The sequence below is a fragment of the Heterodontus francisci genome, chromosome 11 (genome assembly GCF_036365525.1).
Source record: "Heterodontus francisci isolate sHetFra1 chromosome 11, sHetFra1.hap1, whole genome shotgun sequence".
In the NCBI taxonomy this organism is placed as follows: Eukaryota; Metazoa; Chordata; class Chondrichthyes; order Heterodontiformes; family Heterodontidae; genus Heterodontus; species Heterodontus francisci.
The window spans coordinates 29,138,745-29,155,378 of record NC_090381.1 but is presented as its reverse complement, the minus strand read 5'-3'; the positions used below and the strand labels follow the sequence as shown (position 1 = coordinate 29,155,378).

General features: G+C 47.8%; 1 protein-coding gene across 3 annotated transcripts in view; it reads right to left on the bottom strand.

Annotated features, from left to right (window-relative positions):
* The window catches only part of LOC137375160 (alpha-1,4-N-acetylglucosaminyltransferase-like), a 57,881-nt gene extending 43,610 nt beyond the window's left edge, over positions 1–14,271 (bottom strand). The window contains exon 1 of one of the 3 annotated variants that reach the window (XM_068041878.1): positions 13,812–14,271. The gene's annotated coding sequence lies outside the window, so the exon portion shown is untranslated. The other 2 variants (XM_068041880.1, XM_068041879.1) reach the window with 2 other exon arrangements.
* Positions 14,272–16,634: the final 2,363 nt, after the last annotated feature.

Sequence of the window (16,634 nt, the reverse complement as noted above, 5' to 3'; positions counted from 1 at the left end):
GCCATCTTCCATGCGGCTCACATGGCCAAGCCATCTCAAGCGCCGCTGACTCAGTAGTGTGTATAAGCTGGGGGTGTTGGCCGCTTCAAGGACTTCTGTGTTGGAGATATAGTCCTGCCACCTGATGCCAAGTATTCTCCGAAGGCAGCGAAGATGGAATGAATTGAGACGTCGCTTTTGGCTGGCATACGTTGTCCAGGCCTCGCTGCCGTAGAGCAAGGTACTGAGGACACAGGCCTGATACACTCGGACTTTTGTGTTCCGTGTCAGTGCGCCATTTTCCCACACTCTCTTGGCCAGTCTGGACATAGCAGTGGAAGCCTTACCCATGCGCTTGTTGATTTCTGCATCTAGAGACAGGTTACTGGTGATAGTTGAGCCTAGGTAGGTGAACTCTTGAACCACTTCCAGAGCGTGGTCGCCAATATTGATGGATGGAGCATTTCTGACATCCTGCCCCATGATGTTCGTTTTCTTGAGGCTGATGATTAGGCCAAATTCATTGCAGGCAGACGCAAACCTGTCGATGAGACTCTGCAGGCATTCTTCAGTGTGAGATGTTAAAGCAGCATCGTCAGCAAAGAGGAGTTCTCTGATGAGGACTTTCCGTACTTTGGACTTCGCTCTTAGACGGGCAAGGTTGAACAACCTGCCCCCTGATCTTGTGTGGAGGAAAATTCCTTCTTCAGAGGATTTGAACGCATGTGAAAGCAGCAGGGAGAAGAAAATCCCAAAAAGTGTGGGTGCGAGAACACAGCCCTGTTTCACACCACTCAGGATAGGAAAGGGCTCTGATGAGGAGCCACCATGTTGAATTGTGCCTTTCATATTGTCATGGAATGAGGTGATGATACTTAGTAGCTTTGGTGGACATCCGATCTTTTCTAGTAGTCTGAAGAGACCACGTCTGCTGACGAGGTCAAAGGCTTTGGTGAGATCAATGAAAGCAATGTAGAGGGGCATCTGTTGTTCACGGCATTTCTCCTGTATCTGACGAAGGGAGAACAGCATGTCAATAGTCGATCTCTCTGCACGAAAGCCACACTGTGCCTCAGGGTAGACGCGCTCGGCCAGCTTCTGGAGCCTGTTCAGAGCGACTCGAGCAAAGACTTTCCCCACTATGCTGAGCAGGGAGATTCCACGGTAGTTGTTGCAGTCACCGCGGTCACCTTTGTTTTTATAGAGGGTGATGATGTTGGCATCGCGCATGTCCTGGGGTACTGCTCCCTCGTCCCAGCACAGGCATAGCAGTTCATGTAGTGCTGAGAGTATAGCAGGCTTGGCACTCTTGATTATTTCAGGGGTAATGCTGTCCTTCCCAGGGGCTTTTCCGTTGGCTAGGGAATCAATGGCATCACTGAGTTCCGATTTGGTTGGCTGTATGTCCAGCTCATCCATGACTGGTAGAGGCTGGGCTGCATTGAGGGCAGTCTCAGTGACAGCATTCTCCCTGGAGTACAGTTCTAGGTAGTGCTCAACCCAGCGGTCCATCTGTTTGCGTTGGTCAGTGATTATGTCCCCCGATTTAGATTTGAGGGGGGTGATCTTCTTGATGGTTGGCCCAAGAGCTCTCTTCATGCCATCATACATTCCTCTGATGTTTCCGGTGTCTGAGGCCAGCTGAATATGACTGCATAGGTGTTGCCAGTAGTCGTTTGCGCAACGCCTAGCTGTTCTTTGTGCAGTACTTCTGGCTGCTTTAAGTGCTGCGGATGTTAAATCGCTGGGGGCTTTCTTGTAGTTCAAAAGTGCAATGCGCTTAGCGGCTATGACAGGTTCCAGCTCTTCATTATGAGATTGAAACCAGTCTGCATTTCTCTTCGCACTTTTGCCGTAGGTGGTCAAAGCTGACTCATAGATGGCGTCTCTGATGTGGGCCCACTTGGTCTCAGCATCCCCTGTGGGAGTGTTTTGAAGGGCTGTTACAAGTGAATTTAGAAATTTTTGTAACAGCTGTGGGTGAGAAATTCTGCTCGTGTTGATGCGCGGGTGGCCCTTCTGCTTGGAATGATGCAACTTCTTTGGTCTGAGTCTAACCTTGCTGCACACCAGGGAGTGGTCGGTGTCGCAGTCCGCACTGTGGAAGCTGCGTGTGATTTGAACACTGTTTAAGGCGGCTCGCCTTGTGACAATGAGGTCTAGCTGGTGCCAACGACGTGATCTTGGGTGCCTCCATGAAACCTGGTGACAGGGTTTAGTGTGAAAGAACGAGTTGGTGATGCAGAGGTTATGATAGGTACACAACTCAAGCAGTCTCTGCCCGTTCTCATTCATCCTTCCAACGCCATAGCGCCCAAGGCAGGAGGGCCATGAGTCATGGTCGGCCCCAACCCTGGCATTAAAGTCCCCCAGCAGGAATAGGTGTTCGGTGTTGGGGATGCTGCTAATGATGTTATGGAGTTGTTCATAGAACTGGTCTTTAGCTTCAGGTGCGGAGCAGAGTGTTGGAGCATAGATGCTGAGTAGGTGTACTGGACCAGAGGTGGTGAGCAGTCGGATGGACAGTATGCGTTCCGAGCCATTTGAGGGAGGCTCTATCATGCTGAGCAAGGAGTTTCTGATGGCGAAGCCCACTCCATGCTGTCTTGGTTCTTCAGGATCCCTGCCCTGCCAGAAGAAGGTGTAGTCTTGCTCTGCTAGAGAGCCACTCGCGGGGAGTGGCACCATCCTACACCTGTGTAGGGGCCCCAACAACCCCACTGCCTTGTGGGCGTCTCGGGAGAGACCAAGGCTAAGGGAGTAAACCCTAACAGAAAATCCGGAGCGGAACCCCGTAGGCGGTCATGTGTCACCTTTGGCATGTTTCCGGCAGTTCCTGCAGCCATACTGGTGCCAAACGTCGTGTCCTGCACTCCTTTGGACCCCACCAGAAAGGCCGAGAGGGGGGTTTTGACGACTGGGCAACTCTCAACCTCCATAAATTTGCCCAGGCATGCGCCATGGAGAGGTCACTCCATAGTTGCCTCACAGCGACTAAAACAACACGGAAGGCAGCAGTTACGGGTTATAAGTCCAGATAAATTGGCGTAGAAACTGGGCGCCACGGGTTGCCTTTGTCAGTGGGAGAGGTCATTGCACCTCACTGGACAGCTACCGCCCGCCTCAAACCGGGCAGCCCCCGGTCAATAAGGTTCTGTCCCGCCACAGTCTGCCTGCTTCAATGGGTGCTTGGAGCTCAGGGTCATTGCCCGAAAGGTGGACTGATACACCGCACCAAACAACATGAAAAAAGGAAAGAAGGTACCAGCCCTTCGCTTTGCAAGCTGGAACGTCAGAACTATGTGTCCTGGCCTGTCGGAAGACCTTACACAAATCAACGATTCTCGGAAGACCGCCATCATTAACAACGAGCTCAGTAGATTCAATGTGGACATTGCAGCACTTCAGGAGACTCGCCTCCCCGCGAGGACTGGCTGTAGATGAGCTTATATATTGTTTGGCTGTATTGTTGTACATAAACTGTTCTGTTACAATCCTGCCTTTTGTTGACATAAGACACCTGAAGTGATATTTATGTATGAGGAGAAATCTGATGGTAAATAAACAATTAGCTACTAAAATTAATCTATTCATTGGTGTAATTATCTGTACTCAAGCCTAAGGCACAAATCCCCTCTCCCTGGTTAGTGAACTGCGGTCTGCTTCACCAGAGATGGCGGTCAGTCGGGAGGTAATTGAGATAAAAGTTCTCAGATCCTGACCTCACCCTTCCTGAAAACTGGAGCATGAGCACTCCACTCAGTAATATTTTAACTCCAAGTGCTTTGCACATTAATTAAAACAAATCATGCAACACGAGAGCTGATAACAACCCTAACAATTGTGAGAAAGTGACCATGGGCAATGAAACTGCTGTGGAGAGTCGATGAACAGGAGAGATTATAACCTCTCCCTGTAGCAAGAAAGTGTGATTTATTGAGTGTGTTACTGCTGGCTCACCAGCAGCAAATATTCAGCTCAGTGGGTTACAAACAACTGAGATCCACTGACTTCCATTGGGAGGAGAGGTCACAGCAGGGTCATTTTCAACTTACCACCTGGGCTGTAACCAGACAGAGCCGCTTGCACGTCTGTTGTAAAACCAACTGGATTTTCATCCCTCCAGTTGGGATGCCTGGAAATGACACAATTGAGTAGGCTAACTCCCAAGGTCACTGTTCTGCAGTTATGTCAAAGTAGTTGCTCCTGAGCTAAGAGATGCGTTCCTGAGATTGTCTGATTCCATGGGCTGTGAGGGGTGTGTTAGTGTCTAATAAGTTCTGTTAATTGATGTTAAAAACCTACTGGTTGAAGGTAATAGGGTGAACAGGTGTTGAGTGTTGAAATACCAGTGAAATACCTTTGCTGTTTAGTCAACCAACTGTGAAAAAGGCTCAGATGAAATTTGATATGGAACATGATAAGGTGATTGTCTTTGGGAGATCTGTCACTTTGTCAGGACATTATCTTATTCCTTTAATGAGCCTTAACATCTCTAAGCAGGATGTTAAAGAGGGATAAATGGCATTCAGGGGCAGGGATTTAAAGATGAAAAGGCAAATTATTCCAAAAGTACATCGACAGTTTGCACATCCATCTTGTCATAGGTTGAAGATTCTGTTAAAAGATGCAGGGGTAATAGATGATGACTACACTAAAGTTATCAAGGATATCAGTAAAAAATGTGATATCTGTAAAAATACAGGATGACATCATGATATGTCATCAGTTTTTTTTATTTCCAAAATATACTTTATTCATAAAAATCTGTGAAAAATACATTGCCAAACCGTTTCAAACAGCACCAAGTCAAAAATACAAACCGTGCAAAGGTGGTCTGTTTCCTTCTAAAGAATCATGAGTTGCCTCACAACTCTTCCATTTCATTTGTCATGCCATTAACGTTTTTTCATTCGACAGCAAATGAAAATTTTCCCAGTACAGTTCGAGGGGTTTCCCATGGATCCAGCCCCTCCGTTCAGCTTGGTGGGGGGACCTTACACAGTGGTCTTTCCCCATTGAGCCTTTGTTGCGGCTGCCCCAAGCTTTAGTGCGTCCCTCAGCACGTAGTCCTGGACCATGGAATGTGCCAGTCTGCAACATTCGATGGTGGACAACTCTTTGCGCTGGAAGACCAGCAAGTTTCGGGCAGACCAAAGGACGTCTTTCACCGAATTGATAGTCCTCCAGCAGCAGTTGATGTTTGTCTCGGTGTGCGTCCCTGGTAACAGCCTGTGGAGCACAGACTCCTGTGTTACAGAGCTGCTTGGGATGAACCTCGACAAAAACCATTGCATCTCTTTCCACACCTGCTTTGCAAAGACACATTCCAGGAGGAGGTGGGCAACCGTCTCTTCCCCACCACAGCCACCGTGGGGGCATTGCGCAGAGGGGGCGAGACTTCGGGCGTGCATGAAGGATCTGACGGGGAGGGCTCTTCCCACCACCAGCCAAGCTACATCTTGGTGCTTGTTTCAAAGTTCTGGTGATGAGGCATTCCGCCAAATGACTTTGGTGGTCTGCTCGGGGAACCATCCGCCAGGATCCACCGTCTCCTTTTCCCATAGGGCCTTGAGGACATTCCGTGCAGACCACTGCCTGATGGATCGGTGGTCAAAGGTGTTTTCCTGCAGAAACTGCTCCACGAAGGATAGGTGGTACAGCACGGCCCAACTGCATGGAGCGTTCCGCAGCAATGTGACCAGACCCATCCTTCGCAACACCGGGGAAAGATAGAACCTCAGCACGTAGTGACACTTGGAGTTTGCGTACTGGAGGTCTACACACAGCTTGATGCAGCTGCACACGAAGGTGGTCATCAGGATGAGGGCGACATTGGGTACATTTTTCCTGCCCTTATCAAGAGGTTTGAACATCGTGTCCCTCCGGACCCAGTCCATTTTAGATCCCCAGATGAAGCGGAAAATGACTCTGACCGCCACAGCGCAGGAGTGGGGTATGGGTCAGACCTGCACCACGTACAGCAACAACGTGAGCGCCTCGCACCGGATGACCAGGTTCTTACCCACAATGGAGAGAGATCGCTGCCCCCACATGCTCAACATTTGTTGTACCTTGGCTACTCACTCCTCCCAGGTTTCGGTGCACGCCCCGGCCCTTCCGAACCATATCCCCAGCACCTTCAGGTAGTCTGACCTGACGGTGAAGGGGACAAAGGATCGGTCAGCCCAGTTCCCAAAGAACATGGCCTCGCTCTTGCCGTGGTTAACTTTGGCTCCCGAGGCCAGTTCGAACTGGTCGCAGATGCTCATCAGTCTGCGCACGGACAGTGGATCCGAGCAGAAGACCGCGACGTCATCCACGTACAGGAAGGTTTTAACCTGAGTGCCTCCGCTGCCTGGGATTGTCAACCCTCTTATGCTCGCATCCTTCCTAATAGACTCAGCAAAGGGTTCAATACAGCAAACAAAGAAGACCGGGGAGAGAGGACAGCCCTGTCTGACAGCAGATTGGATCGGGAAACTTTCCGATTCCCACCCATTGATTGAGACTGCGCTACTTATGTTTGTGTAGAGCAGTTTGATCCAATTGCAGATTCCCTCCCCAAACCCCATTTTGGAAAGCACGTCCATCATGTAGGTGTGCGATATCCTGTCAAAAGCCTTCTCCTGGTCCAGGCTGATGAGGCAGGTGTCCACCCTCCTGTCCCGCACATAGGAGATCGTATCCCTGAGTAGTGCGAGACTATCAGAGATCTTCCTGCCGGGTACAGTACAGGTCTGATCGGGGTGGATCACCAACTCCAGAGCAGACTTGATTCGACTGGCTATGACTTTGGACAGAATCTTGTAGACAACGTTAAGCAGTGAGATGGGCCGCAAATTTCTGATTTCTGCCCTCTTCCCCCTTCCGCTTGGAGATGAGGGTGATGATGCCTTTCCTCATGGATTCTGACATGCTGCCTGTCAGGAGCATACTCTGGTATACTTCCAGCAGGTCCGGGCCGACCCAGTCCCACAGGGCCGAGTACAACTCGACCGGTAAGCCGTCGCTTCCGGGAGTTTTACTTGTCTCGAAGGACTCGACGGCCTTTGTCAGCTCGTCCAGAGTTAGCGGCTTGTCCAGTCTCTCCCTCCTGCTGTCATCTAAGACCTCTGTGATAGATGACAGGAAGGACTGGGATGCTCTGCTGTCTGTGGGCTTCGCGTCATACAGCCCAGCATAAAAGGAATTGCTGATCCTTAGTATGTCGGACAATCAGTTTTTTTTTATTTCCAAAATATACTTTATTCATAAAAATCTGTCAATTACATTCCCAAACAGTTTGAAACATCATCAAGTCAAAAAATACAACCAGTGCAAAGGTGATCAGTTTCCTTCTATACAATTATGAGTTGCCTCACAACCCTTCCATTTCACATTTGTCTTGCCAGATACATTTTTACATTATACAGGAGACAGAAATTTTCCCGATACAGTTCGAGGGGTTTCCCATGGATCCAGCCCCTCAGTTCAGCTTGGTGGGGGGACTTTACACAGTGGTCTTTCCCCATTGAGCCTTTGCTGCGGCTGCCCCAAGCTTTAGTGCGTCCCTCAGCACGTAGTCCTGGACCTTGGAATGTGCCAGTCTGCAACATTCGGTGGTGGACAGCTCTTTGCGCTGGAAGACCAGCAAGTTTCGGGCAGACCAATGGGCGTCTTTCACCGAATTGATAGTCCTCCAGCAGCAGTTGATGTTTGTCTCGGGGTGCGTCCCTGGGAACAGCCCGTAGAGCAGAGACTCCTGTGTTACAGAGCTGCTTGGGATGAACCTCGACAAAAACCACTGCATCTCTTTCCACACCTGCTTTGCGAAGACACATTCCAGGAGGAGGTGGGCAACAGTCTCTTCCCCACCACAGCCACCGCGGGGGCATTGCGCGGAGGGGGCGAGACTTCGGGTGTGCATGAAGGATCTGACGGGGAGGGCCCTTCTCACCACCAGCCAAGCTACGTCTTGGTGCTTGTTTCAAAGTTCTGGTGATGAGGCATTCCGCCAAATGACTTTTACGGTCTGCTCGGGGAACCATCCGACAGGATCCACCGTCTCCTTTTCCCGTAGGACCTTGAGGACTTTCCGTGCAGACCACTGCCTGATGGACCGGTGGTCAAAGGTGTTTTCCCGCAGAAACTGCTCAACGAAGGATAGGTGGTATGGCACGGTCCAACTGCATGGAGCGTTCCGCGGCAACGTGACCAGGCCCATCCTTCGCAACACCGGGGACAGATAGAACCTCAGCAGGGAGTGACACTTGGAGTTTGCATGCTGGAGGTCCACACACAGCTTGATGCAGCCGCACATGAAGGTGGTCATCAGGATGAGGGCCACGTTGGGTACATTTTTCTCGCCCTTGTCCAGAGATTTGAACATCGTGTCCCTCCGGACCCGGTCCATTTTAGATCCCCAGATGAAGCGGAAAATGGCTTGGGTGACCGCCACAGTGCAGGAGTGGGGTATGGGCCAGACCTGCACCACGTAGAGCAACAACGTGAGCGCCTCGCACCGGATGACCAGGTTCATATCCACAATGGAGAGAGATCGCTGCCCCCACATACTCAACTTTTGTTGTACCTTGGCTACTTGCTCCTCCCAGGTTTCGGTGCACGCCCCGGCACTTCCGAACCATATCCCCAGCACCTTCAGGTAGTCTGACCTGGTCCTAGGAGGGACAGGTTGAGTGGTAGCAGTCCAGAAAAGGATAGGAAATGAAGTAGGGAATGTGGGTTCACAACAGCAACGACCAGAGACCAGACGAGGAGCACCACAGGAAGTAGGAGCCCTTACAATAGAGAAGCTCTATTGGCTACCAACAAGTTAGATGGTAAGTTGGTAAAGGATGCAAAACAAAAAGAGCTTGCCAGTTGGAGAGAGTTTGGTGTACACAGGGAGGTGCCAGATAGAGGATAACAAGCATTGTCTCATAGATGGATCTGGACAGAGAAACTACATTCCGATGGTACATATAAAACTCAGGCCAGACTTGTAGCTCAGGGATTTGAGGAATGATTAGGTGACCAGGAAGTTAGAATAGACTCCCCAACAGCAGGAAAAGCAAGTTTGAGGACTTTCCTACCCCTTTTAGTGACACACTCATGTGTCACTGAATGTAAGTCCATTGACATCAAAGCAGCATTTTTGCAATGGGAGAAATTTCAAAGGGAAGTATTTTTCAAGCCACCAAAGGAAGCTGGAGATATAGAAGGGAAATTATGGAAGCTAAACAAGTGAGTTTATGAGCTAAATGATGCATCCAGGGTGTGGTATTTTTCAGTTTGGTCTGTCCTACGAAAAGCTGGTCGTATTCAGCTAAAAGCAGATCCAGCAATGTTTCATTGGTACTATGAAGGAAAACTAGCAGGCATTTTCTTGATAAACATAAGCAATTTTCTGTGGGGAAGATCTGCAGCATGAGAAATGTGGTAGATCAAGTTCTACAGGAATTTAAAATTGGAAGTCTGGTTTCTGCTGCTTTTAAATATATAGGGTTGAATATTAGACAAAGTTGGGGGTAACACTAAATCAACAGTCTTACTTAGAGAATGTTTATAGGGTCCCAATAAATCTGGCCAGATCCTCACAAAAGGAAGACTCTGCAACGAAGGAGGAAGCAGACCAATTAAGGAGCTTAATCGGGCACTGGTTGTGCACACAAACTAGGCTAGATGTTTGTTGTGATATATTACAATTGAGCACCATGCTGAAACACTACTGTTAGGGAAGTGCTGAAAGCAAATAAGACATTGAAGAAATTGAGTTTAGACAAATGTACAGCACTGGGTGACCCAGAAGAAATGAAATTAATCACTTTTAGTGACGCCTCACACGTTAATCTTCCCGATGGTTATTTTTGGTGGGAAGAAATGATAAATGTTGTCCATTAGCTTGGGAATCGAAGAAAATACATGATAGTTAAAAGTACTTTAGCTGCTTGCATTGATAGAAGCAATAGATATGGGTATATATTTAGCAAGTAATTTAAAGGAACTCCTATAAGGGGCAATCAGAGAAAAACTTTCCTATAGAATGCTACATAGATAACCATTCTCTCTGGGACAATGTCTGTTCAACAAAGTGTCACAGAAAAGAGGTTGAGGATTAATCTCACAAGTATAAAAAATGTTGGAAAGAAAAGAAATATCCAAAATAAAATGGGTCAACGCAAGTCATCAGATGTCCGATTGTTTTACGAAGAGGTGCTTGTTCAAAGAAATTGTTGGATTTCCTCGAAGTGGGCTGTCTTTTAATGATGAGTTAGGAAAATGTGGGATTTTTTAAATTTTAGATCGCTTTGTAATTCTTTAAACAAGTTTTTTTTTTAAAAGGGAATATACTGTATGTTAATGGCTGCTGTTGAACATTGATGGTAGAATGTAAGCTAAAGAAAAATGTATCATTATTTTATCTCTTTTGTTTTTATATATAAACATATATAAAAATGTATTTAATGTAAAGAAAAGAAGGGGATCTTAGTGTCTAATCAGTTCTGTTAATGGATGTTAAATACCTGGTAGTTGAAGGTATTAGGGTGAACAGGTGTTGAATGTTGATTAGTTAACTGTACTCAGATGTATATATAAAGAGCCAGCCAGCAGTGGCTGGGTGTTCGGAGTGGAGAAGTAAACTCTGTGACAAGCAAGAAACAGTCTCCGCCAAAGCATCTTCGTCTCTGTCTTCATGATAAACAAGCTTGGAAGTTTCTCTAACAGGATGTAGACAGGCAACACTCCCTTACAGCTCTCTGCTTTCTGCACCTGTACATTTAATACAAGCACTGCCAATACTAGTGCATGTATAAACTGTTTATCATGAGCTATATGCCAATCTTTTCCAACCCAATTCAAAATAAGGGAACAGCATTCGAAAAGAACCATAGAAATATTACAGCACAGAAGGAGGCCATTCAGCCTGTTGTGTCCACACTGGCTGAAAAAACTAGCCGCCCAATCTAATCCCACTTTCCAGCACCTGGTCCATAGCCTTGCCGGATACAGCACTTCAGGTACATGTCCAGGTACCTTTTAAAAGAATTGAGCGTTTCTGGCTCCATCACCATTCCTGGCAGTGAATCCAGACACCCACCACTCTCTGGGTGAAGGTTTCTCCCCATGTCCCCTCTAATACTTCTACCAATCACCTTAAATCTGTGCCCCCGGTAATTGACCTCTCCACTAGGGGAAACAGGTTCTACCCGTCTAGTCTATCTCGGCCCCTCATAATTTCGTACAACTATGTTGATTGATGACCTTCAGTGGAATGCAGCAGAGGGAGTGACTTTGGAACCAGTCATTCAACAACCACACTTTAATAGGCCAGAACTGTTTGAAACCATAAAAAAATTCACAGCAAGGATTTCAAATTCAGTTTCGAGTCAACAAAGGGATCACATTGCTACTTGTATAACAATTGTTGGTTTGTCTCAAGTTGCTGATATGTCAGCCTTTGCTCAGTGCTTTAGATCTCTCACATCTGAGTTAGAAGGTTGTGCCTTCAGGCCCCACTTCAAGATACTATAAGCACATAATGCAGGCTGTCACTTCACTGCAGAACTGAGGGACTGCTGCACTGTTGGAGATGTCATCTTTCAGATGTGATGTGAAATTGAGGAACCCTTCTGAACTGCCAGGTGGTTGTAATGTAAATGATCTCATGACACCAATGGTTACAGCCTTCCCAAAATCTTCATCCGCGAAGAAATGCCAAGCCGATCCCATGAAGAACACTGCCAGTGTAGCAGCCAATATTATCCCTCAACAAACATCATGAGAACACATGAACTGATCATTATCTCATTGTTCTTTGTGGAACCTTGTTTGCAAACTGATGCATTTTCTTACATTATAACAGTGACTATACTTCAAAAGTACTTCATTGGCTGTAATTGGGGACATCTTGAAATTGTGAAATTTGCTATTTAAATGCAATTTCCTTCTTTCTTTAAAAGCAAAATACTGTGGATGCTGGAAATCTGAAATAAAAACAAGAAATGCTGGAAATACTCAGCAGGTCTGGCAGCATCTGTGGAGACAGAAGCAGAGTTAATGTTTCAGGTCAGTGACCCTTCAGAACTAGCATATTTGCCAGACCTGCTGAGTATTTCCAGCATTTCTTGTTTTTATTCCTTCTTTCTTTCTTTACCCCACAAGCAAGGAGAAAGTAAAAATCACTAGCTGGCAGACTGTAGTTTCCCCAACAGGTGCTCCTAGTAAGGGCCATTCCTTCCTGTTCTGTCTGACTCAACTGTTCACTGTTTGAACTTCAGAGCAGCCTCAATGATGAACTAGTTATTTAGTTTTAAACAGAATCATATTGAACCCTCCCTGTTACTCTTCATTGCATCACAGCAAATCAAACATTTACTGGCTTCAGCATAAAATATTATTTTATGACTAGTGTTGACATATCTGATAGTTTCACTATTTATAGCTGAGAAACACTGAACGAACGAGTTTGAGGAACAGGAGTGAGGCTGCAGATCCGTTTTCCCCTGTGCTGAAAATGTCTATTTTATATTAATCTAAATACTGCTCTTCAGGTAAGCGTGTAAAAGGAAACAATGGGATGTGACAGAGCAAAGACCATTTCCAATATGACAAGGAAATCTTAATGCTACAAAGGAAAGATTTTAAACATCACAATTACCCACCTGCTGAGATATGCCGGTGATCCAGAGAGTCTGTGCTGTGTGTAAGGACAGCTGGTGTAAGAGTTGTTTGTTTTACATATAGCACTAAACGAAAGATCAATATCAGATATGACAACACCAGGAAGCTCTGCCTTAAAAATGATGTCAGCTCAAGGGCCAAACAGGTATAACTAAAAGGAAGTTATTTTCCACTTTTGAGACCATAGTGACATTTCAGACAGGCAATTCCAGAAGCTAAAACGTCCGCAAATTATTAGCAGAATAAGGCAAAATGTAAAAGCAAAATGAGGCAGACATTTGACAGACAATCCCATCTGATACATTTACTTTCCAGCACCTTAATCAAGAATTTGTACACAATAAAATGTGTTGCCCATCTTTCTAACACCCAGCCATTCACACACTGCTGTAACTATCTCCTACTGGTGAAAAAATGGCAAAAAAAAGCTGCTGAATACAGCATAGGTATAATTTCAATAACTGATATGGGGAATTGACCTCAGCCACCATCGCCACAATTATGACAGTAGTGCAGCCCACAATGTTGTCTGACTGGGTCCTGGACCCCCCCACGCTAAAGCCTGGCTCAGGTATAAAATTAAAACACGACCCAGGCACAACCCGACAACAGCCAACCTGAACCTGACCCGAGTCCGAGTCCTTTAATTTTTTTAAATGCCCGACCCGACCCGAACCTGACAGGTATTTGGGTTTGGTCAGGTAGCCAGGCTTTAGACCAGGTGCCAGTTGTTGATGTACCTGTGTTCAATTAATATCATAAAGTTTAAAAAAAATAACAAACACTGATTTCAAACAGGTGAAGGCGCCGCGACCCTGAGCACTCACAGGGAAAAAAATCCACTTCAGGAAATCATGCAATGTAACAAACAAGCTTCTGAACTGTATCAAGTTCCGATGTCATTAACAAAAAAGAATCTCCCCGGAGATCTCAGGTTGGGAAGTTTAATGTCCCTATTTCCAGATAATTTTAAATCCTTGGGCCAAGTATAGATTAAAGCAAGAGCTCCGTTAATCATTCTGTACTTACTGCAGTTCCTGGTATCTTCCCTGGGCTTGCCAGTTTCTCCCGAACTGGATAGATTTCAGAATGTAAAGGGTTGGGTTAATTTCACTCGGGTGCTTTATGTCAGAACTTGTAGCTGCTTCTTTTCCTCCCACTCTTCTCACCTCTGATTTCTGTTTTTCCTGATCTCAGTCTTTCTCTCTCTCTCTTTCCTGCTGTCAAACTGAAAGTAGGCTCCAGACTTTGCCTTCTCGCTGTCTCTCAGGCACTCAGTTGTTTCTCCACGATTTTGCACTCTCTCACTGGCTTTAAAAGGACAGAGAACCACTCTATTTAAAAAAACACACACACACACACACACACACACACACACACGAACACACACACGAACACACACGAACACACACGAACACACACACACACACACACACACACACACACGAACTAAAACTGGCTAAATGAAACATCTAGTGAAAGACTTGTGAGGCCGGTGTGCTCTGAGCTGCTGGGGTAAGTGCGGTGGAGCATTTCACACCTCGATATTCGTGTGAGGGCCTCAGTAATAAGACCACAGCTGCCATCTGCAGGCTACCGAGATATGTTTTCAAACAGGAAGAATAGGGAAGATTTCAGAGCACTGCACATTTCCCATCTCGACCCCCTGAATGTTCATCTGAAGGTTACTTTCCGGAGCAAGGCAGCACTCTCCATGTCCAACCCGGGCTGATCCGAGTCCCAATGCTGAACCCGGAAGAGAGACCCGACCCGACTCGAATCTGACGCATGTCGTCAGGTCTGGTTGGGTTCGGGTCGGGGCAGAAGACGATGTCCGAGCAAAGACATAGGCCGGAATTTTACCATAGGCAGACGGGAGTTCGTCACTAATGTAAAAGTTGGTGGCAAGCTCACTTCTGCCTAGCGCGGGGATCCGTCCCGCATCTTACGGGTCCCCCGGCTTTCATTGTCCTGAGGCGGGACTTCCACCTGCTTGAGGGAGGAAGTCCCGCCTCATTGAGCTGCGCCACCAGGAGCGGTGGCTACTACTGGGACTGCAGCCCAACCGACCAAGGAGGATATCATGGAGCCGGGATCCAAGGTAGGTTTTGGATGCCTTACCAGGGTGATCGGTCGAGCCCAGGTGAGGCACGGGTATTAATTTGGGGGAGGGGGGGGGGCGCGTCTTGGGTCCTGGGGGTGGGTTGGGAGGCGGTGGGGGGGGGGGGGTGGCGGCCCTCAACTCTGTGCCCGATTGTCAGGGTAACCACCGGGGTGCGGAAAGGCCGGCAGGTCTCACTGGGTGGCCTTTCACATCCCCAGCATGCCCGCTTTCCATGGGTAAAATACCTGTGGAGGCGGGCAAGGGCCCTGAAATGGCCGTTAAGTGGCCACTTAAGGGCCTTGACTGGCCTGGGGCAGGCAGATCGTTTCTCGACACTCACCACCCACCCCCGACCTCCTGAAAAGGAGGCGGGAGCAGCTTGGGAAGGCCTCCCGGAGCCTCCCGCTCAATTTTACGCCACCCCCATGCCACCATCTGGCTCTCTGGGATGGTGTAAAATTCCAGCCACAGGGTGGCCCACAGTTCAGAGTTGCCTCCCTGCCGATTCAGCAGGCCGCAAGAGAAAGATGGGAGGTTCTTCTTCCCCACCGATGGCAAAAACAGGTCCTCCCACCTGACCAAGGAAGCCTGGGTGGAGATCGCAGCCATGCGGTCACCCAGTGCAACTGGGTCCAGTGCAGGAAGGGGATCAATGACTTCCTGCCATCTGCCAACATGTGTGCTCCATACTAATCACCTTGCTGAGAATTACATGTGTCTACGTGAGAGGCAGCACAACATGAGGGTAGCATTGGCTGAGTGGCTAGGGTTCTGTCTCTTCTGGACAGCTGCATGGCTGTCTCTCAGACTCAGGACACCTTCCTTCATAGTTCACCAACCTTTAACTCCTCTGACAGCAAGTGTCGGTGTGAGAGACATCAGATTCTCCAATAGGGGATGAGAGGCTGAAATGATCAGAACAGTCATGTTGATCTGTGCCGTTCTCTACCATTTCCATCCGTCCTCTAGCAGGACAAAGAGGGCCCAGAAAAGGCGGAGGACTCTCAGATGTATGTCCACTCACCTCCGCCGACGAAGAGGCCTTGGAGTGGCCGCACAATATCAGATGGGGAAATTAGAGTCCCTGCTCAAGAGAGCGAGAATTGCTTTCCATCGACATGCACATTAATGTTGGAGACCCACATTACGCTTGGTTGGCTTTAGGAGATCTGCACAGCCTAACTCTCACATGTTTGTGTTCTCTCATGTAGGTAGCCATTCGCAGGGATCTGCAACCACAGAGGGACAGCCATCCACCTCTGAGGAGGAGGACCACTATCTGGTGTTTCTTTTGCACCCTCCACCAGTGCTGATACTTTCACCTCGGTGGGTATCTGCTCAGCTTTAGAATCAGGGCCACAAGCTGGTGAGAGCACCGTACGCACGTCTGAGCAGCTGGCTGAGGCTGACAGCTGAGGCCTCTGCCAGTCGGAGGAAGTGGGTGGCCAAGCCCTTGCTGAGCCCCAGGATGATGATGAACCTCTGGTGTCAACTGCACAGGGCATGCTGGAGTTGCAGAAAGAGGTAAAGCAACATCTGGTGGAGATGCCAGAGGTCATGCGCAGCCATGAGTGGATCATGGAGTCCATCCATGCCATGAGTGCTGCCGTGTCTCAGGCCTAATTTTAAGCCACGTTTCCGTTATTGCCACTATGTCATATTTCCACATGGTTATATGTGCTTGTAGCTCACCGACCTTATTAACCACACTGTGTGTTTACACATATGCACTGTAATCCTGTCTTTGCATTCTTCATAGTCTTTCTCAGTCCACTCCAGTATAATATAGGATTAGTCCCTTCCCTAGTACTGTCTAATATTGTCACATTATGCACCTTATTCCCCAGAGATGGTCCCAAAGTCCCAAGTATCAGAAACCCTCCCTCCT